Source organism: Ciconia boyciana, chromosome 1, assembly GCF_034638445.1.
Source record: "Ciconia boyciana chromosome 1, ASM3463844v1, whole genome shotgun sequence".
Taxonomy (NCBI): domain Eukaryota; kingdom Metazoa; phylum Chordata; class Aves; order Ciconiiformes; family Ciconiidae; genus Ciconia; species Ciconia boyciana.
Genome location: NC_132934.1, coordinates 83,314,021 through 83,341,419, shown reverse-complemented (window position 1 = coordinate 83,341,419; position 27,399 = coordinate 83,314,021).

The window sequence follows — 27,399 nt, the reverse complement described above, 5'->3', positions numbered from 1 at the left end:
TGTGCATAAATCAAATGCAGATCTCTTAAAAGCACTAGGTAAGTAGAGAGCATTTCAAATTGGCTACAAAGTGCTGGACAAAGCACTTGGCAGAAGGAAGGGCATGGACAAAAATGACCTTAGCAGCTCTTTTCTATCTCCAGTTTCTGTGATTCTATGAATTTTAATTCTATGCTGCACAATTTAATTACCACTTGCAAAGAGCTGCAGAAAATGGATAGCCATTTTCTACTGTAGGCAGATCTTTTCTGTCATCTGTTAGCTGTGAGGGTGCTTAATTGTTCCTACAGAAATGTGGACATAAAATTGATTCCTGTCTCTCTGAAAGACTGTACATTAGGGCATCACAGCTAGAAAAAGCTGTCAGAGCTAGTCCTAAAAAAACCCAAAGCCCTCTTCAGTAAAACAGTCTGAATCCTGCCACATTGCAAGACTACTCAATATCTTGTCCTTTAATCATCCTAATATCTTCATATGTCTGGTTTTGAATTGCTGCAGAATAAAGGAATCAAAAGGGAATCAACTCCCTTACCCACTTATTCCATTTATAATAGCCATTTTACTAATGCCTAGCTTTGCCTTTTCTTTCTTAGTTAGAGGAGAAATGTGTTTCTAGGCTATTTTTGGAAACAGGGAATAATTCTTTTTCCTTGTGAGATGCCCTTGCAACAGCATTAATGTCACACCTTCCACTCTCTACTATCCTTACAGAGGTCCTCCAAGCCTGATGTCACTTCTGTTCTGTACATTCTGGTTCCTTCATATTACGCAATTGCTCCTGAAGCTGTAATGACAGTATAGAGACAAAAAGGTCTCAGTGTCTGGCCATATAAATTCCTCAATTAGCCTGTTTATTCATGAGTTCATATCGTTTACAGTTTATTGCCTGTGTATCCCTTATATTTTCTGTTTGCTGCATCACGATTTTCTGATTTTTTTGGTCATTTCTACTGGTTTCAGAATTTCAGAATTTCAGATGTTCTTTGCAGATGTTGCTTTTTGCTGTTGCATCAACATCTGCCTTGTCCATTCTAGTGCTTCAAACATGGTGCGTTCTAGCACACAAGCCTGATGTAGTCCATCTGCAGACCTCTCATTCCTAGGACAGCCAACGTTTCTGTTATAAGTGATAGATTTCATGATTTAACATTTTTTGTGCATAAATATACATCCTATTCATGGTTCTCATGCTACATCTGGGCAGTTTCATCTCACAAATTCTCTGTTATTGCAAGAATTAAGGAACTCATGGTATTTTTGATCTTCTTATAGTAAGTCATATTTTGGGGGTTTGGTCTGTGCTTGTTGTAAGGTAACAGACTGCTCTGCGATATGAGTAGTGCTTTGTGATGGATGTTAAGCATGCTATGTTCTTTCATTCCTACTAAACTAAAAGCCTGTCACCTGTGGCAGCTGTGAGATAGGTTTTACAGCCCAGATGATACCCCCAATTATTATCTTATTTTTTCCAAGTGGAGCTATTACTTTTAAATGATTAACCTGTGCTCAGCAACAGCTTCTTATATTGTGCTTCTGTTGATATTTTTTCTCTTGTTTGTATTGCATTGATTTGTTTATGTAGTGTTTATATTTTATAAAACCTAAAATGATCCTAGACATAAAGCCCCTTCATCTTCCAAGATTTCTAAAAATGCCTAAGGATGGCAGGTGTCTAAATTTTTCATCAGTATTAGGAGTTTTACTCCATTTGATAATCGTAATAGAAATTATTAATTCAGCATGGTTCATTAGTCCATAAAGGTAACTACCCCACCATTCATTATAACATGAATTTGGACAAGAGGATTAGGACCTTAAGTAGCTCAGATTAGCTCACAGGAAGTTAGAGTGAATAGTTTTTTACAATGAGGCAACAAATAATCATTTGTATTCAAACGCTTTCACTTCTGGTGGCCTGATTTATTCCAACTCCCTGCACCAGAAAGGAAAGCACTATGTTCTGTGAATGTGCTGAATAATGAATTCTCCCTAAAAACGTGGTGTAACAGACAAATAAACACTTTAGCCATGGGAAGGCAGCAGCAGAAACATGTTGAGCCTTGCCTAAAGCCACACAGGGTGTTAGTGTTAGAGACCAGATTAGGATTTTGCAAGTCACTCATCAGCAATCTCGCTTGACTTGGTATCAGGGAGTTACTCACAAAGAAACTTGGCAAGCTTTGCCAGTGCTCCTACCATTGGCACTGAGGTGGGATCTGAGGACGTATATGTATAGGATAAAGATTCTGCCACAGCTTCCTTGCCCTGTAGTGTGTATGTGAAGACAAAAAGAATCTGGCAGAAAAGTGCAAAAACTTTAGGTAGAAGCTGTAGCATACATTCTGTGAGACTGTGAAGTAAGTTGTGATGGGTGGGGACTATGGTTTGCTGAAAAATCACTGCGAGCAGGGAGGTGGCCCTGCAATATGTTACCACCACCCCCCAGTTGTTTTGTTTCTTTTTTTTTTTGTCAGAAAATGGATCTCCAGGATCTATCAGAAAAAGGCAAAGCTTGCCAAGTGTAGTCAATCTTACGCTCTTTTGGACAGGATCCAGAAGCCTACTGATCTAATAAGTTACCTGGAGCTAGCTTATGACCATCACATCAAACTTACCAATACAGTTCCTGTCTCTGATACCACTCCTGTATTTGGGACATCTGTGCCCTAGTTGCCCTTCAGGAAGACCCAATGACCTAGGCTTGCTGAACTGGTTACTCAGATAATTCCCTCTAACAGTACTCCACCAGGCAAATTGACTCTGTTTTTTCTAGTTACTTTCTTTAAGGATTATGTGCCAGATAAAATAAGGAAGATAAGGATTTCTTAAATGGAGGATCACATCCACATACCTTCACACACATATACCATACCATTTCTAGAATCCCTGAAGGGAGTTACAAATAGGGTGTAAGGGGATAAAGCAAAACTCTAAGAGCATTTCTGCTCTCCTTTGTAATTCTTGCAACTCCTAAGAGCCTGTGGATTTTGATCGGTATCTTCAAGACAAAAGGCAAAGTTCCCTTTTTTGTTCACTCTCCAGCATTTGGTAACAGTTTAGTACTTGTAGCTGAAGAACATATGCCATTTTTAAAGCCTATTGCAATGTCATTTTTCTCCCCACACTGCAGCAGTTTGTTTTCCCCAGCTCCTTATGTGGATGAGTGAGCAAGGATGGACAGCAAGGGTTAGCATAACTAGTGGCAGTACCCACTGTTACACCAGCATAACTTGAGGTTCATGGGGCACCATTCCAGACACAGGACTTTGAGACCTACCAGCTTCATGCTGCTCAATGAATGATTTAATTCACAGTAATTGCAACATCTAAAACAATCTTCCCTAACCCAAGTGGAATTCATAATTGGACACAGACGTATTCCCCCAGCTGCACAATTCCTACAAAAGCACTATTTAAAACTAATGGGCCAAAGACATTCTCAGTGTAATTCCACTGAAACTGTTGGTGTGAATCAATCTGAAATTCAGTAAGTGGTGCCTAAACCCTTTCCAGCTATGGGCATCAAAGCCTGTGATGTGATACAGCACGTGGGAAATAGAGGCAGCAATGAGAGTGTAAGAGCAGAAAGTCTAAATGAGGAAAATCTAAGCCTGATCAGCATTTTTCTTTGTGGTCCAGGAAGGTTTGTCACACATATATTATACATATATATTATAATTGCATATATACAATGCAATTATACTGTTGCGCATAAACATTTGGAGGAATTTTTCTTAATTTCAAAGGTTTCCAAAATACAAACCTGGATAATATTACAGATATGTCAGGCAGATTGGGAGCCACCTTAGTTTTCAAAAACATTGCGAATGCCTTTATGAAATAGATCCTTTTTTTGGCTAGATTAAATCAAGAGCCATAACAGAGATGTAGAAATATTAGATAATCAGAGCGCATTTCAAATACAAACATTTTGTTACCTCTGCTCTGGCACCTATGCTCATTGAGAATATTTAGTTTGTTGGGAACTAAGTGCATTTTACTCTGATGGCACCTAGTCTGTGCACTGACACAATGGGCACGTGGAAGAGAAAAATGAAGCCGTTTTAACCACTAAAATGCCGCTCCACTGAGAAAAACAACTGAAGCTCTAGAGAGTGTCAAGATTTGTAATTCATGCCCAAGGACTGTCACAAGGTAAGCAGCAAATGACCCCAGAAGAGATGGTGGGGACTTAGAGGGTTCTTTTTCTCAGAGTTGTTCCACATGTGAGGCCAAGAAATCTTGGCAGCAATTCTCTGATGAGGTAATAGAGTCACTGATCACTTATGATCACTAAAAATCTACTGCCAGCTTTCATAAGACTGGAGCTGGCAGAGATTTAGGATTTCAGTGTAGTTAATTACATTCTACCTGCTTACATTACTCTGCATTTTTAATACTATAAAGTATTATATTTCTGCAAATTGCTGGGTATTAATTTTAGGAACAATAAGGAGAGCTACTCAGTGAGAGATGACTATCAGTTGTGACTTACAAGTTGAGGATAATTTTTGTACCTACAGCTGGGCAAATACTGCAAGGTATTTTAAAAAGTATAGTTCAATTAACCATTGTAGGAGCAATGGTTTGTTCTTAGAGAGAAGGAAAGAAACAAACATATAGTTGTTCAGATATATGTCAGGTGCATATTTATATTGTTCTTTTGAAATGCATTTCTTTTAATGCTTGTAAAAGTTTACATTGTCCAACCAGGCAAATTAAGTTCCCTGTTGCACAACAGAAAAAAAGATAAGACCAAACATTTAGACACGATTTTAAATAGAGAGTTTGCTGGTAAGTAGATGATTACAAAAATTCTCAACATGTTCATTGAACAATTATGAACAAATAAAAGAACCATAAAAAACAATATGCAAAAGGCTACATTCGCCCCCCAAAAAATCGCAACAAGATTTGCACACTTCTTTCCAAGCATGATCTTGCTCTGCTTGTAAAGACTGTAGGGATCCTATAGGATCAAAGTTATTATGTAAGTCTGAGGATTTGAATTAGAATTAAAATTCGAAGACTTTTTGTTTTAAGTGCTTCAATGTCTCAGTGACAGTGCTAAGTAGAAAATCCGCCTCACACAAAGACTTGAAAGGCCCTCCCACAACAGTGTCACATAGAAACACAGCATTATTACTCACCATTATGTTTTCTGTCTGGAATCTTGCCACAGTGAACTGGTCAGACTTGTCATTGCCTTAGCTTTGACCTTAGTAACAAATGTCATTGCTGTCACATACATGCTCAGTCCTATCAATCAATCAACTGAACTAGCAGTATGCAAGCTACTGGACCAGTTTGCAGTTTCAAGCCTACACAGCTGCTCCACTGGATTTTTTTCCACGCTGTTCATAAAATGATCATAAAATTCACCTGATTTGGAGCTTTCCTGTGCTGGCTACTCAGTTAAGTAGTTTAAGGTAAGTCATATCATTACATTACACTTTGCGTTGAATGAACCAGGGCCTCAGTTCAAACAAACATGAGCAGCTGCGTGTAGTTCTACCTTGAGGCTGACCATTCTCTAGAAGGTTTGTGAAGGCAGATGAAGCACTGTAGTTTGAACTCTTTCTTTCTTTTGTAGACTTTTGCGTTCTGTGTAATCTATAGTGAAACAACAAGCAAAGCTGAGTCGTGGATGGTATCCCTACAAGCAGAAACTGGAAAAAAGTGCCTTTGAGACAAACACCACTTTGGTCTGGTGCATTCAAAACCTACACATAGGTTGGTGTTTTACTTGGGACTCCTTTTCTTTGTAGAAATGGAAGCAAAGTCCCAGGTCTACACACTCCAGAGTGTTGCCTTTTTCCAACTTCCATTATTTTTTAGCTTTGGCTTGTATCTTTAAGGCTGGTATATACAGCATCATGGACTGTTCCCTATGGGTATTTGAAAGTGGACTAGTTAACTGTGTAGGTAGGTTGGTAGTAGATAGGTAGACAGGTTGACACAGTAGTTAAGATGTGCTTGAGAAAACAGGGAAGAAGAAGAATAAAAACAGCCCAGGACACTTGCCTCAGAGACATATCATGGCTGTAAACCATTCAGTTTCCAGTGAATTTAGGTCTCTGCCAAGTGTCTGCTTAAATGTTTGGTCCCATAATCTAGGCCTACCTTGAAAAGAGTTTGCCATTAGGAAAACTTTCTATCATCCAACTGCCTTGTTTCTTCTAGTCTTTTCTTTTGCTGCTCCAGTCAAAGTTGTTTTTCATTTAAATGCGGTAAACATAACAAGCCCTTTCATGAAATGTTAGAGGTCAAGTACACTCCCCATTTTATTTAGTATATATTTCTTTACTTCATTTAAAAGAACAATAGCAAAACCGCAAACTGAAACCAAATATCATCAAGCACTGAAAACACAAGGGTGCTTATGGCATTGCAGTGCTGGAAAAAAACACCAAAACATTTTATTTCCCAAAGCATTCAGAAAAGCACATTTGATCTTCTTATTTCATTCTTTGGTGCCTGATATTTCAGCCATCCATCCTGTGTTTAATTCTGTGTTGTCCTACCAGAAAATCTGGAGTCTGTTCCTGATTGTACTGCTTACCTACTGTGTGACATGGATTAAAGCACATATCCTTGTGATGCCTAAAGACACCTGAATTTAAAATGGCTGCAGAGTTGTATTTAAGAATATAGCTTGATGCCAAAAAGCTTACACATAAACAGTCTCCTTCTATTCATAGTACCTAAATGGGAGATAGAGTGGATCCACTTTGTCTCAATAGTAATTTTTTGGGTTTGGTGAAGATGCAAGGTATGCTCTGGCATTGTCCAATGCAAGTTACTCTGCATCCACCCTTAGGTGTTGGAGCAAGAGCTGCCCGGACTATGAGTACCATTTCTGTGGTTTCTCCATTAGAGGAGTCCCCACTCCTACTGCGCATGGAAGGCAGAAGGCACCCCCACTGGCACCAAGCTCCTTACAGCATCACAGTTACTCTAAGATATTCTGCTCACTCTTTCTTGCTTCCTCCATCCTCAATACTGAACTCAGATCTGCACTTTGATTAACTACTTTATTGGGAGTTCCTTTGCCTTAGACCTTCCTCATTTCCAGAATGTAAGTATCATTTTTGGTTGTCTCCTCAATATTTCTGTCTCCAGACTTATCATCTCACACTTCCAACCATTTCTTTTAACAATAATTCTAAACAAAATAAAAAATACAGACCCCAGGAGGGGGAAATAAAGAGAAATCCAATCTCCTACACCACTAATTCCAGTCCTTTTCTAGTTTCATGCTTCCTAAGATCTCTCATGTCTGGACTCTGTGTTCTGTCTTGTGTTTTGTCCACTCTAGGTCTAAATATGGCATATTCATTTGTTTGAATTTTGTCATGCTACTATTTTTGGTAATACTTTTTAATTTATTTTTTATCTTTTTACAGCCCCCAGTTCTGAAATGTCCTTTGAAACTATTTCTGTGGGAAGGACTGCTGAACTGCGCTGTTCTCTCACATCACAAGCCTCTAGCAGATATAGTTACTCCATAAATCAATAAAACCAATAAACAAGATGAAAGAGTTTTTGTTATCATAACTGTTAATTAGCATGATTTACCTTGTTTGATGTTCTATAGTTTTAATTTGTCATGACTTATATGCATTCCTATACTTTATATATTCAAGACAGGGATGTTTATGAGCTTCTGCCATTTTGTACTTTTTAATAAAAAGATATTAATCCATAAACTTCCATATTTCAAATGTTAAAATACCTTAATTTCAAAAAAATACACTTTTATGCTTTTTAACAGAAGTATATCTTTAAAAAACAGAAGCATTTTGATGATCCAGTATGTTCCTTTATAATTAGCCCTAGAGGCAATGGGAACATTACAAGGAAGACATTAAATCTATTTCAATTTCGGTAGTTTGCTGGGTGAACATGTATGTTATATCCACAGAATCAAGAATCCTCCAAACATTTTGAGTTAATGATGACGTGGAATTATTCAGCATCATGAGAGTCGTAACTGTGAACCATTTGTACATCCTTGCTCAGGTACTATTTGGTTTGCACCATTGGAGGAAGGAACTTTAAATTTCTCTTGGAGGGGTAAGGTTAAATAATCAGGAAAGATGAACTGCATCTGGATAAGTCGCAGTGGAAAGCTACCAGAAAGCATCAGGATAGCAAGCTCTTCAGAGGAGAAATAACAGAGAAGGATAATAGAGAAAGGTTTGTCTGGCCCAATAAAAGAAAGACAGAGAGGGATTGTAATTACTGGCTAGAAATATGAAACGAGCTAGAAGGCCAGTAGGGGGAGAAGAGGTATCTGAGCAAAGCAACAGAAGAATAAATGAATTTTAAGAGGCACTGAGGACACTGAAGCTATGTCGTTAAAGTATATTTTTAACCATTCAAGCACTTAAGTTTTTAACCCTGTTTCCAATAAAGAAAAGTAGCTATGAAAAGTGAATTATTTCTGAGCTGGACCATGGTCAATTTATGTAGAGTATTATATGTAACACAGTTGTTTGCAATAGGAGAGGACTGGGCTGTTGGGCCAACATTTCTATAGACTCAGTGTCTCCAAAAAGCTCGTAGCTAATGATGAGAAAAGATGGGGAGTTGTATGAAGAAACACCTGAGGAGTCAGATCAGATGTTAACAGCTCCTTCTCTCTTGTACTCAAGTGTTTCCCATTTAGACATTTCTGTAGATGACTGCTGTGAAAAAAAAGAGGAAAAAGATCCCTCAGTCAGCCTGGTAATCACATATGAAGACCAAGAGGACCAATAGCAGCACCTTAGTATTCTGCTCTAAAAATATCATAGTATGCCACTGCTATTTTCCAGTAGCTTCAGTGCCACATTCACGGTGAAACAGTTTGTTTAATTTTTACTTGCCAGTTCCGCTGTGTGTGCATCAACTCTGAGTGTGCATATGGTCAAGAGGAGAAAGACCTTAGAGTTTGAGTAGCGAATAGGAAAAGAGAGCCAAAACTATCAAGCAAGGGGGTGCCAACTACTCATCTAGGACACTGGCACATGCCAGGAGTTATCCTGTAACAAGTACTGAGTCTGGAAAAATGCTTTCTCATGGGAAAAGAGTTGCCTGCAAAGAAATGTTGGCAATAGTGGCTGAGGCATCTGTCAAATCATTTCCAGGAAGAAGGAGAAAGGTACACAAAGATTATAGGTCCATTGTTTCCAAGGGAAAACAAAGATGAGGAGAAAAAAAATTGACACTAACACATTTTGTTAATGCTCTAAGAAGTTATATAATCATTTTTGATAACCTAATTTCCTAAGGAAATGAAATGCAATAACATGTGTTAGGACTTCCTGAATCTGGTAGCCCAACAAAGGCAAGGCTGTCACAACTCCATGTCTCCAAGTCCAGCCAGTAACAAGGCTAAGCACGTATTCCCATTAGGCATACATGTATACGTATGCACAATATACATACACATGCACATACACATGTATACACATACACACATACACACATACACTGATGGCTGGCCACACAGATCAACACAGACAGCATCCATGCAAGTGCAAACAGCAACGGCCTCATCAACTCATCAACTTACCAGATGTCTGTTGGAAATACAATACAGTGGAGAGGAAACAGTCTAGAAGGTTCCTGGAGTGCATGGAAGATAACTCCCTGACACAGCTGGTGATTGAGCCAGCTAGGGAAGGTGCCCCACTGGACCTGTTGTTTATGAACAGAGAAGGACTTGTGGGTGATGTGATGGTTGGAGGCTGTCTTGGGCGTAGTGATAATGAAATGATAGAGTTTTTGATTCTTGGAGAAGTAAGAAGGGGGTTCAGCAGAACTGCTACCTTGGAATTCCGGAGGGCAGACATTAGCCTGTTTAGGAGACTGGTTGACAGAGTCCCTTGGGAGGTAGTCCTGAAGGGCAAAGGAGTCCAGGAAGGTTGGGCATTCTTCAAGAAGGAAATCCTGAAGGCGCAGGAGCTGGCCATCCCTCTGTGCTGAAAGACAAGCCATCGGGGAAGAAGACCTGCCTGGATGAACAGAGAGCTTTGGCTGGAACTCAGGATAAAAAGGAGAGTTTATGACTTTGGAAGAAGGGGCACGCAACTCAGGAGGACTAAAAAGATGTCATGAGGTTATGCAGGGAGAAAATTAGGAGGGCCAAAGCCTAACTAGAACTTAGTCTGGCTACTGCCGTAAAAGACAATAAAAAATGTTTCTGTAAATACATTAGCAACCACAGGAGGGCTAAGGAGAATCTCCATCCTTTATTGGATGCAGAAGGAAAGAGTGACAAAGGATGAGGAAAAGGCTGAGGTACTTAATGCCTTCTTTGCCTCAGTCTTTAATAGTAAGACCAGTTGTTCTCTGGGTACCCAGCCCTCTGAGCTGGAAGACAAGAGACAGGGAGCAGAATGAAGCCCCCATAATCCAAGGGGAAATGGTTAGCAACCTGCTACAGCACTTAGACACGCACAAGTCTATGGGGCCAGATGCGATCCACCCAAGGGTATTGAGGGAGCTGGCAGAAGTGCTCACCAAGCCACTTTCAATCCTTTACCAGCAGTCCTGGCTAACAGGGGAGGTCCCAGCTGACTGGAGGTTAGCAAATGTGATGCCCATCTACAAGGAGAGCCAGAAGGAGGATCCAGGGAACTACATGCCTGTCAGTCTGACCTTGGTGGTGGAGAAGGTTGTGGAGCAGATCATCTTGAGTACCATCATGCAGCATGTACAGGACAACCAGATGATCAGGCCCAGTCAGCATGGGTTTATTAAAGGCAGGTCCTGCTTGGCTAACCTGATCTCCTTCTATGACAAGGTGACCTGCTTAGTGGATGAAGGAAGAGCTGTGGATGTTGTCTACCTAGACTTTAGTAAAGCCTTTGACACCGTTTCCCACAGCATTCTCCTGGAGAAACTGGCTGCTCATGTCTTGGACGGGAGTATGCTTTAATGGGTAAAAAACTGGCTGGATGGCTGGGCCCAAAGAGTTGTGGTGAGTGGAGTAAAATCCAATTGGTGACCAGTCACAAGTGGTGTTCCCCAGGGCTCAGTATTGGGGCCAGTTCTGTTTAATGTCTTTAGCAATGATCTGGACAAGGGGATCGAGTGCACCCTCAGTAAGTTTGCAGATGACACCAAGTTGAGTGGGAGTGTTGATCTGCTTGAGGGTAGGAAGGCTCTACAGAGGGATCTGGACAGGCTGGATCAATGGGCCAAGGCCAACTGTCTGAGATTCAACAAGGCTCAGTGCTGGGTCCTGGGTCACAACAACCCCATGCAACGCTACAGGCTTGGAGAAGAGTGGCTGGAAAGCTGCCCGGCAGAAAAGGACCTGGGGGTGTTGGTTGACAGCTGGCTGAATATGAGCCAGCAGTGTGCCCAGGTGGCCAAGAAGACCAATAGCATCCTGGCTTGTATCAGAAATAGCGTGGCCAGCAGGACGAGGGAAGTGATCGTGTCCCTGTACTTGGCACTTGTGAGGCCACACCTCAAATACTGTGTTCAGTTTTGGGCCCCTCACTACAAGAAAGACATTGAAGTGCTGGAACGTGTCCAAAGAAGAGCAATGAAGGTGGTGAAGGGTCTAGAGCAGAAGTCTTATGAGGAGCGGCTGAGGGAACTGGGGTTGTTTAGCCTGGAGAAAAGGAGGCTGAGGGGAGACGTTATCACTCTCTACAACTATCTGAAAGGAGGTTGTAGTGAGGTGGGGGTCAGTCTCTTCTCCCAAGTAACAAGTGATAGGTCTAGAGGAAATGGCCTCAAGTTGTGCCAGGGGAGGTTTAGACTGGATATTAGGAAAAATTTCTTCACTGAAAGTGTTGTCAAGCATTGGAACAGGCTGCCCAGGGAAGTGGTTGAGTCGCCATCCCTGGAGGTATTTAAAAGGCATGTAGATGTGGTGCTTAGGGACATGGTGTAGTGGTGGGCTTGGCAGTGTTAGGTTAACGGTGGGACTCGATGATCTTAAAGGTCTTTTCCAACCTAAACGATTCTATGATTCTATGATTCCATGATCCTGTTCCCCTCTCTGGCTGATTAGGATGAAAGCCCATTAGTGGAAAATATATACATGTATTCCTATGGTAGCTGGTCCTAGACACCCAGTCTACCCCATATCTGGCCTCTGGATCCCCACGTTTTCCTACTTATTAGCACCTGGGCAAGCAAAGCCCTAAGACCTGCAGCCCTACTCCAGCAGTTGGTACTCAGACCTACACACACACACAGAGGCACACTACATAACGCTCTAGTAACTGGCCTCAGACAATCTGTGTATCCAGTAACTGGCCCTTGGATCCCCTTCTCTTCCAGCTGCATCACGTACAGACACACACACATGCAACATGTCTCTCTGCTAGCTTGTCCAGACCTAGTAGCTGGCTTTCCCAGGAGTTGTCTCTCAGACCCTCTGGTCTCTTCAGTATCCTGCCCAGACTTATGGTCACTCCAATACTTGGCCTGACATACACACACGCAAAATAGGCACACTCTCCACTTTCTCCAGTTACCAGCACCAGAGACAAATGGGACCTTGTGTCTCGTGGTGTCCTCTCCAGTGGCTGTCACTTAAGCCTCCATACACACATATGCACACAGAATAGAGAGCCCCTTACTCAGGAAAATAGTCAAGAACTTTACTAAGAAGATGGGACAGAGTGTGGTGACCAGGAACAGGGCATGGCCAAACAAGTGTACTGACCAGCAACCTGTTTACATGTGACAGCTGCTTTTATAACCTTTTCTGTCTGTTTTCCCACACCAGTTACCAAAGATCCCAAACCACCTTGATCCCTCCTTTTTCCAGACCTCAGTTTCTCCCCATCCCAAAAATGCTCTTCCCAGCATTCCATGATGAGTCCCATACCCCTGTAATCCCTTCAGTCTGTGAGGTGACCAGGGAGAACATCTCCCATTGACTCATCTGGTGGGTCTCACATCTGGACAATGGGGCTGATCCTCCCCTGCAACAGCCCTGGGAGTAGCTGGGTCAGGGTGCACCATTGGCTCTGCTCAGGTTTTGGGGTTCTCCACACATCATTGTTCCTCTGTGGCCTGCATGTCTGTGACTCTGTGGCTTGCTTTGTGCATCTGCTTCTCCTTTTTGCCCTTTCCCCTTCCCCTCCCCTTCCAAACACACATCTTTTAAACCAAAGATTAAATCACAACCATATTTTTCAGAGGACCAGAGATCTCAAAAATGCTAAGTCCTGAAACATTTTGTAAAAATGAGCTGTTGAACAGCAGAAAGAGACCCTATTAGTTCTTCACTCAGGGGAAGGATGGAGTATGAGTCCAGCCTTTGTTAGCTACAAGAAAATCTACACCAGGGATCAAGCTTAAGATATAAACTTATGGGAAAGTGGACTGTGTTAACTTCACTATAAATGGAATTAATTTGAGCAGCAGTTAGAGGCTCCTTGACATATTGGAACATTTCATGCTGTATGTATGAAGTTAAGAGCTCTGTAGCCAATATTGCCACAGTAAGAAGCTTTTTTCCTTGCAGCTAGGAATAAGAAACATGAACATAGATAATGTGATAAATAGCACATTGACTGGGAACTTCATTGCTTGGGAAGCCTATGATTACAGCAAGAAAAGCACAAAAGCTGTAACCGTAAATGGGATAAAATAAATTTGTGTGTGTGTGTGTGTGTGTAATAATATTAAAGTAAACCTAGATAGATCTAATAAAAATATTGAACACTGAAAACAGAATTAGTAACTTAGTCTGATAACATGTTGCATGTGGGCTTCAATGTCACATGATAATAGACCAAACAGCATGTCTCTTACTTTATTTGAATCCACATAAAGCAAGTATTGCTTTTAAAACTTAAATTCTGAAATAGTCAGTCTAATACTTCAGAGTCTCCCTTTCAGTTTTGTGTAAAATTATGTCTGTGTGATTTCTGTATTCACTGATAAGTATTAAAATGTACTGTTGTAATTTATGTGCCATCTATGCATTTTCTTATTTGTTCCATTCACACTGTTTGGAAAGACTGAAGGGAATAGTACAGAATGGCAAGATACTGGTTTCTTGTTACGCTAGGATTTTCCCTGAAGAAGCAAGATTTGCCACAGCAAGCACGATTAGAGTAACAGGGGCATTTAGAATTGAATTCAGGAAGTGTGTGTACAGGTATGCTTTTATGAATCTGATTTCAATGGGACAAGTTCACGTACAGGATTATATCAGATTTAAAGCAGTACTTGCATATCCTCATACTTCAGTGTAACAAAACTGCTACAGATCACTTCCTACCACAGCTCTGATAAAAACAGCTAAATATGGTTGGAATGTAACAGATGAGAAGAGTTGTTTTTAAAGGTTGCTTGCTATAGGTTATTGGGAGAACAGCAGTTTTTCATTTATTCCTGTGTAAATCTGCAGTGAAGAATTCCAGGGAAGGATACAGATTTAGCAACAAACAGATGAAGTGGTTGGGACGTCTTGGTCTAATGATATTTTGCATGAATTTTTAAAAAAATGGAAGAGTTTATTCCAGATCTTTATCCAAACATTTATTTGTTTAGGCAGTTTCCACAGTAATTGGCTGTCGCAAACACCCAGAGTCTTATAGGGCTGGCATATTGGCCCTGCTCTTAATTTATAAAAATAAATCACAACTTAGATGTCACTTTGCCGTTCCATGTAGGGAACTGATAGCCAGCTGGAGAATGTTAAGGATATTGTAGTTAACTTTTTTTTTTTTTCATACAGTGGCAATGAAATTTGTTTTCAAGGTTGACCGAAACATCAAGACAACATAACAGCATCAAGACTGGTTAGCACAAGTCAATATTTTGGGTCCTCATTGTTTCCAGTGTGGGAAATGGCTTTTGGTGAACTGTGCATCACAGAACTCTTCACATTAGATACACACAGACACAGATGCCATATAGTTGGATATCTTTCCAATGTAAGGCTATTCCCTGCTGGTAATTTCCTGAAGCTGTATGAGCATCTTCCCCAAAACTGGCAACAGGCACCAGCTAGAGCTGCCTGGAAGACAAGAATTTCCATTTTTATTAACATCTTAGAGGATTCAGCATTTGTTTTGTCCTGCTGTTTTTGGAAGAAAAAGCACATTGGAATAAAAATTGCACTGGAACAAAATCATCCTCTCTTAGGAGAAATAAGAAAGACCAGCCCTACCATTGCAATACTTATTGAGGGACAGACAGCACAACTGTGCCATTGAGGGAGACTGAGGTTCAGACCCCTGCTTTGTCTCTTTTGGCCACCTAGATGACTGCTGTGGGCTCTGGGCTACAAGATCAGCCTATTGTCATCATTAGTAGACTTTAAATTATTGATATACTAGCAAAATCAATACCAACCAAAACAAACAGCCTTTGTTGAAGTAGTAATTTCCAAACCTACTGAAATACCTCCACAACCACAATAATTTGTAATTGCTCACAACAGAACCACAGGATCCACGAACCCTATATTTGTGCAGGTAAAATAAGACAAACTTTATCCAATGCACTAAGAACTAGTTCAAAAAATAAACAACTCTTTTGCATCAGGATGAACTTTTCAACAACAGATAAAGGATAGGAACATTATTGACAGAACATTTTTCACTAAATAATAGTTCTATTTCTGAGCTGACAGAGATGATTTTGCAGGGAAGCACATCTTTAAAATGTGCATCTGGAAAACTGACATTTGTTATTCTATTAGATACTAAAACACACTGACCTGATACAGATACTGGTTTTACAGCTCACTATAATCTTGTCTCCCACATGCTGATCTGTCTCTACATCACATACATAGCAAAATAACCCTCTCCTCCAAAAAATTTAACTACTCTTTTTCATCTCAATTCAACTAAATTATCAGTCTAAATGGAATAATTTAAGAGCTTTTAAAACCTATATTTAGCTTTAAGTTTCATGCTTTGACAGACCCAATTGTATGAATTCTTTTCAGCAGCTTGTTTCTCTTTTCCAGCTATGCCTGCTGGAAGGGCTAAGAAGGTACTGTATTTCCCTATTACTCTTGCTTCTGTTTCTTTTTAGAGTATTAGTTACAACGTTCCTACTATTAAGATGTATTCTTCAAGTTTCATTTCAATTTCTTATTGTTAGCAATGAAGGTGAAATCTAGTGTTCGAAGCAGATTATGCTGTATCATCCTCCTGAAAGGGTCTTGCAAAGCTTTTCTATTGTTGTTAGTAGCTGCTGTCACATTTAAGATACCAGAAAATGCCACGTAACCTGTCTTCTATGTAACTCTTGTGTACTTGGCTAACTAAAATGTTAATAAAAATCAAATTAAAACCATCTGCCCATTCTGCTGCTGCTCCAAAGATGCCTTTCTCAGCTGTCTCTCCTCCTCTCGCTGCATGTGACATGCTATTGCTCCAAAGGCACCCAGTCAACACCCTATTTTGACACTTACGGTGACAAAGGGACATCTGCAAGACAGACTGGAAATAGTAGGTCTGTGGATTTTAGAGAGGTGAATAAGAAGGGATGCACCAGAAAGAACTGGTATAAGGAATGTAAACCATGCATTTTTTATTATTTTGACCTATAATTCAGGAGCAGAGGGAAAGCAGTAGAATTAAAAGTCAGTAGATTTAAAACTGATAAAAGGGAAGGGATATTTCAGCCAAAGTCCAGTTCAGCTACCTTTTATCTGTACCTATTTCGCACAGCTAGAAAGAGTAAAAACCAGTAACAGAATACTACATTTTTTTCATGTTAGAAAGTATAACTGAATATACCCCAGAAGTAGCTATCTTGAGTAAAAATGTATCATCAGACTTATAAAGCTACTTCAAAGCTTACTAAAGCTTACTAAGCCAGTTATTAATGAAATTGTTAATTTTTAAAAACACTAATGAATTTAAAAGTACATATTGCACAGTTTATAGTTACTATGAAGGGAGATCTCTAACATAACCTTTAAAGTCACTTGTTTCAGGACATGAAATGTTCAGAATAATGAACAGTCAGGATAATAATAAGGTAATGATGGTTTGCATACACTTATGTGTGTGTGAAGAATACTGTGTGTGAGGAAACAGAGAATTAGGCCCCATTCACTTCAAAAATATTTTAAAAGATTAAAAATTATGTTTTTAAACAATGGTAAAAAAAATCGTTTGCTCTCTAGTGTATTTGAGGTAAAAAAATAGGCTGCCATAGACTTTAAGAGGTCATCCAGTCCATTCTCCTACCCTAGGCAGGGTTACATATAAGCAAACTTCAGTCTCATAACTCACCTGGAAAATGTTTGTCTAAATTGTTCTTTAAATCTCCAGTGAAAAACTCCACAGCTTCCTGAAGCAAACTAATCTGGCACTTCACTATCTTGCTATTAAAAAGCTTTTTTTGCTAATGCCCACCCTAATTCTGTTGAGGCAATTCAAACACATCATGTCTTGTCTTGTTCAGAGTGGCTATTATCATTTTCTGTCCACATTCTTCCCTTCCCTAGACTAAACAAACCCAACTCTTTCAATCTTTTCTCACAAGTCATGTTTTCTGGACCTCTAATAATTCTTGTTGTTCACCTCTGGATTCTTGCCAATTGGTACAGACATTTCTCAAACTGTTATCTACCCTTAGCTGGACACAGTATCCCCGATGAGGCTTTATTCATATAGGGAAGAATTACTTCCAAACCTTATATAGCACACCCCCATTTATACAGCCTGTACAAGGATTCCTTTTTTGCAGTAGGATAAATCTGCTGACTAACATTCAAATTCCCTTTCGCAGGTCTGCCACCTACTCAGTTGTTCCACACCTTGAATTTGTCCCTGTGACTGTTCCAATCAAGGTGCAGCACTTCTTCATATTTTTCTTCACATTGGGGCATTTCTTTGAACTCTTGAATTAAAAAAAAGAGCAATTTCTGAGTTCAAAAGATGAGATGCTCCAATCCAAAAGAGGAATTGTACATAGGTTTATAGTGATGGAAAAACAGGGAAAAATATGTTGCCATATAAAATTAGATGCAGTTTCACTACTCGAAAGTTATCATTAACACAGTCTCTAATCTCTTATTATAAATGGTGACAGTAAAGTGACCTCTGGTACAAATTACCTCATTCTGGCAACATTTGAATTTTGACTTAATAAAAGGAATCAATAACTACTTACTTATCATTCATAAATAAAAAGAAAAAAGTATGTGATCATTAATCGAATGAATAGAAGGACTTCAGAGAAGAGTGAATGGATGCATGGGATGGGATTTCCAGTCTTGTCTAGAAAATTCAGAAAAAGAACTCCGTTTTCTTAACTTCCTGTTAAGGTTTTAGAGTAACAGTTTTCATTCTCTTCAAATGAAAGAATGAGAAAAAGTCTGTATCTACAAAGAAATACTTAAGTCACAAGCCATCTTCTTTCCTAAGAACACAAATCATTCCATGATCAGCAGAATGCCTGAAGCCTGATTCCCTAGATCTCCAGGTTTTCTGGTTGAGCTATCCTCTGAAAAACAAATTCTAGCCAAAGCTTCTTTCATGACTAGAGCACTAACATTGCCTTGCTGTTCTGTTGCTGCTCTGGTTTCTGATATTAAATTTGAGCTTCTGCTCCAGGTTTTCTCTCAGTAGAGACTGCTTTGGATCTTCTGGCGCAACCACCAGTTTATTGAAATTTGCAGTTTAGTGCCTCTGAAAACTGAAGTAATCTGTCAGATCTAGCTGAAATTGGAAAAGGGTTTCAAGATTATGAATAGAGGCAAGAATAACAGACATCAAAACTGGTTGTTAACATCAATCTTATTTCCATAGGAAATCAAGCTAGAAAGCTGTCTATGCATTATTATGTGTCTACCTATAAAATACACACTGCTTTGTTCAGGCTTTCTAGAAATAAATGGGACCAAAAATAAGGTCTTGCTAGAAAATAAATTTTTTGAGGATCTGAGTGTGAGATGAAACCAAGGAAAATGCTCCCGTTGGCCAGAGAAAGATTGGGTAAAAGTCATATGAACACTGAGACAAGAGGTAAAATGAACACTGAAATTTCATGCTTAATTGCAGCTGACATCAGTGAAATCCCCTGTCCTAATTCACTCTGCAGCAATGACAAAGACATTATAATCACTAACCTTTAAATACCAGTGATAATAACGCAGAAGAACAGACATGTTAGAATTTGAGCTGGCCAAAGCTTTTAGGTTTTCAATTTTAAATAATTTACACGTTTCTGTTATTTTCCCCTTTTCATTTAGAGCTATTGGGAACTCTCGGGTGTCAAAAGCAAACTGTGGAAAACACTATGAAAACGTGTAAGATCTCAGCCTAGATATTTTCTATGGTCATGTATCTGAAAAGTGAAGCAATAGCCTGCTTGTCAATTTTCAGTTGTGATGTATTGTCTTTTTCAAAAAGTAAACAAAATCCAGTCCTCCTCTCCTCCCTTCCAAACCAAATAACTGACAGGGTCTTAATTACATATATTTCCACTTAAACATTCATTTCTGAGGAAAAGGATGTTTAAAAAGAGGGAGAGGAAATAAAGTAGCAAAAATATATCTGATCTGTTTTGAACATGATCATTAAATTGGTAATTTTTCCTACCTTCTTGCTTTTCCAAGGTCCCCTCTGTCTTTCCTTTGGAAATTCCTTGCATTGTTTCAACAGCAGTTCCTAGTTCATTAATTCAGGCTTAGGCATCCAGTTCTTTTAAAACGGGGTTCCCTCAATCATCTTCTGGTCATGCAAGTAACCTTCTTCTCAAACACTATTTTTTTTCTCTCAAAAGCAAATCCACCAGTATTATATTTCCCTATCAGAGAACAAATATATGAATTACAAATTCTTCCTTCTCCCCCCCCACAACAGCCTGTTGATTTCATGCACACTTTCCCAGCAGCTTCACATTCTCCCTGCCCCCAAATCCATGAGGTTTCCCATTCCCACAGTCTACTCCGGCCCCTCTGAACACACCATGCTCCTTATTCCCAAGGACTCAATAAACAGCCCAGAAGCGGGGTATCTTCTCTGTCAGCTCTTCCGTATAACAGCACCAGTATGACAGTGGCAGCAGATGGGCTGCCTTGCAAGCCTCTGCTAACAGCACAACATGACAAACCAGTCTTCCCGTGGGGCTCTAATTTTTGGCTGGTTGGCAGGCTAGGAAGTGGGAGAATCCGACCTCCCTCGCTTCTGTACATTAGACAGGAAACAAAAGCCTTCTCCTCCCTCAGTGATTTCAGAGAGAGACAGGCTTAAGACCTTCACATTGTGCAGACAACATAGACTGCCCCATCCTCCTTTATTGAGCTGGAGAAGGTAAATGCTTCCCTCTGCTACATCGCCTGTCTTCCCATGGCATGCCGGAGAGATGATTCCTGCTGTATACACCTGCCTCTCTTGCTTCCAAACCACAGAAAAAGGACAGATTGCTGTTCCCTTGCTTCAGCGATGAGCAAAGTACAGTGTGTGTGTATGATAAAGGTCCTCAAGCCTTTTGGAGATGTTCTGTTTGAAAATAATAATAATGTCTATCGTGATACCTTGACTGTAAGTAATTAGTGAATTTCCAAGTATTCTGTTTCTTTAAGTTGTTTGCTTGTTGGATTTATTAGGTTCAGCCCTCTAAACATTTACGAATGTTTTTATGTTACTAGTGTTTTTATATGGAAATCAGTACAGGCAAGTTCACACAAATCAAAGAGAATAGTTGTTAGTAAATTTGACTGCAAAAATCAAGGTTATTATAATGAAAGTGAAGCTCTTTCATTTACCCACATGTCAGAAACAAAATTAAGACAATAATTTGCAATGTTACTTTGGGGAACAACTCCCAAAAGCTGCTCTTTCAAAGTAATTAATTTACATATTATTTGGTCATCTAAATGTAACATATGGGACTCAATAATAAACCCAGGGTGCTATATTCTGTTAGTAAATATAACTTTTTAGCATTTACATCACAGTAACACTAAATACTTACAACATGAAAAATTATTTTACTTAGAGTAATACCCTAAAATAAAATAAAAATAACTGATTTCTCACAACAGCTGACCTATTAAAAGTACCAATTTGCTGTCTTCTTTCTCTGCTTTGGAAATACACTCCAGTTCTGATAAACTGACAGACCATAAATAGTTACTAGCTAATCCTTGTGGACTGAAAGCTCCCAAGATTTCTTGTTCCCCTCCCCCTTGGCAAGAATTAAAGACTTCCTTTTTCACATGGCAAATCTCCCTTTCCACATATTTGCTGTCAGAGCTGTTTCACTAGGTCTTTTACCTTACAAATCCTAATTCTTTCTGTTCTTTTCTTTTGACTGAAATCTGTATGTACAGGCAATAGGAGTAGTAAGAATACACATACTCTTCCTCCTCCTGTCCTCCTCTTTCAAGGCACCCAGCTCTCCAATGTCCAGAGGTAGTTGGTTCCTTTCCTTGCATCCACTACCGTATAGGAGAGAATTAAAAGCCTTATGTTTGTAAGTTCATATATACTTTGCATATGTAGAGGAAAAATGCTGTGATTCCTGTCAGATCGCTCATCCATGTCACCTCTTCCTCCACAGACAATTTTAGCTCTATGCCCATTTCAGTTGCTTCCTGGCTGCTATCCCTAGGGAGAACAAGCAGCAAAGAGGTGAGCCGCACAGATGTGGAAAAATGTGGAGTGCGGGCTGTTCTGCCTCGATGGAGGAACTACAGGAAAACCAGCATTACCCCCAGTTTTACATTACTTCATAGCTGCTAGAAACCCCCTTGGTTCCTCAGTTGACACCTCCTTGCATCAGTGAGGCTTAAAACTGGAACAGTCCACCTTCCACATGAAATCCATCTGCAAAGATTAGTGTTTCTGCATGAAAATAGCTCAACAGTTTATTTATGATAGTTCCCAAACTTTTTCCCTTGGAAAAATATGCTCATGTGTTACCACTTCCACTGCACATTCATAATTCACCAACTGCAACCTTTAAGAATCCGATTATGTACAGTTCTATATAGCTGCATTATATGTGGATTCAAAACTCCCCTGTAAAATTGATCACAGTGTCTGTAATGGGCTTACAAAAGCTTCTGTCAATTTAGTCACATCCTGACTTTTACGGTGTGAAATGCACAGTAATTATTTGCTCCATCCATCTCTGTTATCTTTGGTGAGATGAAGCTGGATGGAAGTTGAAAGCTTGCAACTTCTACAGCCAACCTGAAGAGAGAAAGAAGAGTCCTACCAAAGCAGCTTTCTGAATGGGAGTCAGCAGAGATGTTAAAAGGGGTGTCAAAGGTGACACCTCAGGTAGGAGATGTTACCCTAGCTGATTCTAAATACCAGTCCTAATGTGGAACCAGCCTTGCCTTGAGGCTTTTTTTCCAGGCTGCTACTCACCTCTTCAGTAATACTTTTGAAGAGGCTTGACCTGGTGTTGAGACTGCACTTCTTTCAGAATGGGTCATCACATCCAAGCTCACAATGGATTTTGCTGTAAGAAATTGTCTTGTATCCTGCCTTTTGCATTAAGACCCTCACAACCAGCAGCTTTAAAGCACCTCAAACCTCCATCTGGCCACTCTGCCACACCAGAGATGCTCTGTAGGTGTGTCCTGCTACATGCAAAACATGCTCTATGAACTGTGAGTGAACTCACTCGCTGTGACATAAAGATGTTGGCAGGGAAAATCTTCAGTTGCTCTTTTTAAAGCGTTATGGCTATGCCAGAGCAGGAGCCTTAGGATGGACTACAGTTTAATTTGTCTTTGAAATGTTTGCTTTTAGCCCAGTTGTTTCTTATTAGAAAGCACTTTCATTTCTTGTCATTCATCAGCACTTTTGTTTGAACACAATGTTTAATAGTACACTATGGCCATCAACTTCAGACATCAGCTTTTTTTCTATTAAAAAAAATTTCCTTCTGTGTTGAAATAAATAGTGTGATGTCTGAATCTTGTGGATACATTTTTGAAAAGAGCTTTTTGTTTTATGCATCTTTATGTGCCAAAAATGCATGCACCCTGATTTACAACATACATATTTATACATTTGTGTAAGTAAGCAGACTCAAACACTAACTCACAGAACTCTACAGTGAGTGCTTAATGGTAAGTATACAGCCTAGCAGGCATTTGGCGCAGGCCATCTATCCCTGATGTGGTTCAGGGAAGGTCATAGCCCAAAAACTGCGTCCAACAGGCACTTCAGATGCAGCCACCCTGTTTCAGGGAGGAAGAAAGTTTAGGCACATGGACAGAGGGCCAGGCCATGGCACTTGGCCTGTCAGCCAAGTCTGGGGCACCAGTTTGAGGCTGTTTTGTTTAGTAGCACATCCTATGCAATGCGTTTTTGTATTTCTCCTGTAAAAAATAACATTGAAATAGGAGACTTTGATTAAAGGACCAATTTAAAACATGTAAGTTATTAATGCTTTCCTGCTCTGTTCTTCTGGCAAATTGTACATTAGAAAGGAGCAATAAATTATAAAAATATCATTTTTCCATTTTTGAGAGAACAGCTGGCAAGGGAAACACTAACATTAAAAAAAGAAAACAGAAAAGTTTTTTTTTAATACTAGTATTAAAAATGAAAAATGGTCAAATAAAAGTAATCTAGTTATTCAATTATTACTTTTTCCAATTAAAAAACATCCCTTAATAACAGGCTGTTGTATGCAAATTGTAACTCAGGACAGATCCCCCTGCTAATTATTGATGTTTTTCCTATTACTTTTTTGACTCCAGTTATTCCAATATTGAATGGAATCCAAGACTATGCATTTAATGTTCAATTGGCTAAACTTTTTCTCTGCTCACTTTCAGAGATTTTTTTTTGCAAGAGGCTTTTGCAATGTCATCAATCCACTGCATTTTGGGAGAACATGGACCAAGTTCTGCACTGATTTACACACTGCAGAACATGCAGTCCATTGGTATCTGTCAGGTTACACAAGATTGCATGGAACAGAATTTAGATCCAGTATATTCTTACTGCATGTTATCTATTAGTCTGCTTAATGTCCAGAGAAATAGATTTTTTTGCTCTAGAACAGTTTTATCTAACTGGATAAGTAAGCTTTACCTTCAGATTTTTTATAATGAAATTTCTTTCTTGTATATAATATAAGAATTCTAGAGAACCAATGGTAGTATTGAGTAATATATATTTATTTATTTATTTATTTATTTTTTAAAGCACTTCAGACAAAACCTTTTGAATACAAGGCATGACCGTATGTGCAGCATTTTCTGCAAGGAAGAACTTTGGAGAAAGAATACACCTGAGTCAAATTGCTCGGGTGGCAGGAAAGTCCTTTGGAAATGTGGTAATGACAACTTGTGAGTGCTAAGCTTTCTTGTTTCTCCAGCTTTGTCACTTGGTTTAATAAAATATTCTCTGTCCCTGCAAGGTTTGCTTCACTTAAGGTACTGATGTCACTATTAAAGCAGAGCTGATATACACTGCATACTTTAACTAAAGACTGTTATGATATGATAAAATTTTCTGTCTTCAGCATGCTAATTCTGTAAACCTGAAAGATAATTTTTCCTAAGGAGCTTCTTCATTAATACTGATTCTCCACTCTGCCATTGAGTCTTAACACTGTATAGTTCTACAGACTTCAGTAAAATCGTGCTGATATGGAAACATCGTAAAAGTAGAGGAAGAGACCATATCAATTTAGATTATATGGTTTAGAACCATGATTCTGGTTTTCCTTCAAAAAATTATGTGTATTAACTAACAGCAGTAGAATTATATTGGTCCAATACCTGTATAAGATCAGAATCAATCCTTACATAATATGGTCAGGCAGATGAAAGCTGGAACAAGTCCAATTGTTCAAATTTACAAATATCCGCCAGTCACTGTATATTGCTCTGAAAAACAAGTAGCAGCTGTAACCTGAATTTAACCAGTTAACCTATATGTGTTTGGGCATATAGTGTCCACAACGCTTTAACACAATGACATGTTATTTTCTGAGTTAGCTAAGTCTGACTTTGCTAACATTACTTACCACTTTTAGCTAATCCTTCCATCCACCAGGTTTACTCTAGCAAGGAGGCTGCTAGCTATTTGCTCCCGTGAAGGCTGTGCTTGCACTGCATATGCTGTGTTGCAACAGCTTGGAGTTGTTGCACTTTAAGGTTGATTTAATGTTTTGGCTCACCTGGGGCTCAGACAAGGACCCCTGTCATGCCCAGTCTGTTTCAGCTCTTCAGCATTCATTTCAGCTACTACACAGTCCACATGTCATTCAGGAGAAGCCAAGATAAAAAGGTTGCTAAAACACAAGTTTAGATGATAAATGTCCAGAAGAAACAGGCTGGAAGCAACACTTACAGCAAGCCTGTGTAAAAGTGTTCTCAGACAGACCACTGTCATGGTATTGGGATGGTTCAAGGTGATGTGCTATGTTCACTTATTCTGGCCATAATCAAAACCCTCAGGGTGAACATGCCACATGGAGAAGTGATCTACACCCATCCTGGACTTATACACATTTCAGGGTGGCTTTGCTTCAATGAGCTCTAGCCTGGTCCCATGGGCTGAATGTGTAGCTGGCATGCAGTAGGTGTGCTCCTGGACTTCTTCCAAGTTAATTTCATCCCAAAGGAATGCACTTCATGTGCTCCAAGAAAACCCTGTGATACAAGCCACAGCATGGTATTAGACTTACTGAGACCAAGCTTCTCTGGAACTAGTACCATAATCTGACTAAGAGAAGGAAAAGGCTGGTGCACACAGAAATCACAAAATGCCTGTCTTCCTAATGAATGTTTCAGATGCCCAAATTATTCCTAGTTATGAAGAATAGTATTCCTTTTTGATGTAAACTATGCAGCACCTTCACCATGCTAAAGCAACACTGGTATTTGAAAGAAATGCACTGAGCTGCATTTGCTGTACACTTTGAGCACATTCTCAAAGAAGAACTCCTTACCTACTCCATTTTAGCACCCTTTCATGCAGGTTTCCATCTTTACTTGCTCTTTATGTCCTGCTGCCTCACCGCTGACAATCTCCCTGGTAAAATAACTCTGGGCATCATTGCTGAAATGGACACCAACATAGCATCAAAACACAGTAAGCTGAACCTCTTGAAGTACCCACTCACCTCTTTCTTTTCATTCGGTAGCAGTGAAGGGTTGTTAGACATGACATTAAATAACCTTCCCTCACAATCCCAGCACTGTCAATGTTTTGCAGCTAATGCCTCCCTTCACCATCTGTGCATTTACACTTAACTTAGTGAATGCAGCTAGGTTATATGTAGGCAGTTTTTAGTAGGATAGCTTCTAGGTTGGAAGAAGAGTTATGGTTCATGGAATGGTTCATAGATATAATATTGCACTTCCCTATTTTCAGAAACCCTAAGTTGAATTACTCTAGCAGTTAAGTCCTTAAATTAGTACAAAAGGAAGGAAGGAGGGAGGGAGTTTGTTTACTTCTTAGGAGAAAAAACTTCTTAGGAGAAAGAAAGACTGTGGAAGAGACACTAGGATTTAGGAGAAGACACCATGAATTCGGAGAAGGTAACTTAATGCTTGGTTCTGCTGTAGTCTTTTTGTAGCTTGCATCATTTACCTTCATCAAGTCACCCAGACTTTCAGGGTCACCACGACCTATCTTCTGCCTGTTTATTATGCCTGCTGCTAACAAGAAAATATGATTTCCATCCCTCGCAGTCAGTCCATGGTTCAAAATTTGTTTCAGAATCTCAGTGAAATTTTAATCTGACGAAACAAAAACTCTGAAAACTGTCAAGTAATTAACAATCTAATGTTTCACTTGGTTAATGCCAAATGCTTGTTTCTGAAAATAATCAGTAGAATCACATTAAGAGCTGCATTAATCTCACATAACTTCAGAAACATAGGTATGTCATTTAGGGCATACTGGCTGCCAAGACTTGTTCTGCAGCTGATGGAGAAGATACCTAAAGAGGCAGCTCAACCCATTTTCCTGGGATGAATGAATACATTCCTGGAGGTGCTGCTTCTTTAACCACGGGGGATGCCTAGATATCTAGCATTGACTGGATACCTGTAAGACACCAATGTGAAATAATGTACAGTCTACACCAAGACACCTTAAAAACCTCATGAAATGAAACATAACTAGACGTTATGTTTTGACGTTATGTAAAAGAACAGGAAAACTGAGAGGTTTTGTTTAGATTTGAAATGCCATGGACATGCTTATTTTTTGAAAAATAAATGCTGCTTCTTCTTCAGTCAGGCTGCCAGAAAAGGGTTTGACAACATTTTCTGGCCAGTTCTAGTTATAGCCATGTGTGCTAGCTTGACAATGGTCTCTGGTCTTTTCATGCTCAGTGTTTGAAGAGTGTATAGTCCCAGGAGGGCTACTGTTCAGCAGGGTTTGTAGGGCACTTTGGTCAGCCAGACAATGATAACTAATTTACAAGCTGTGGACTTACAAATTTTATGAGTTCCATGAGAACAGGGTTTAC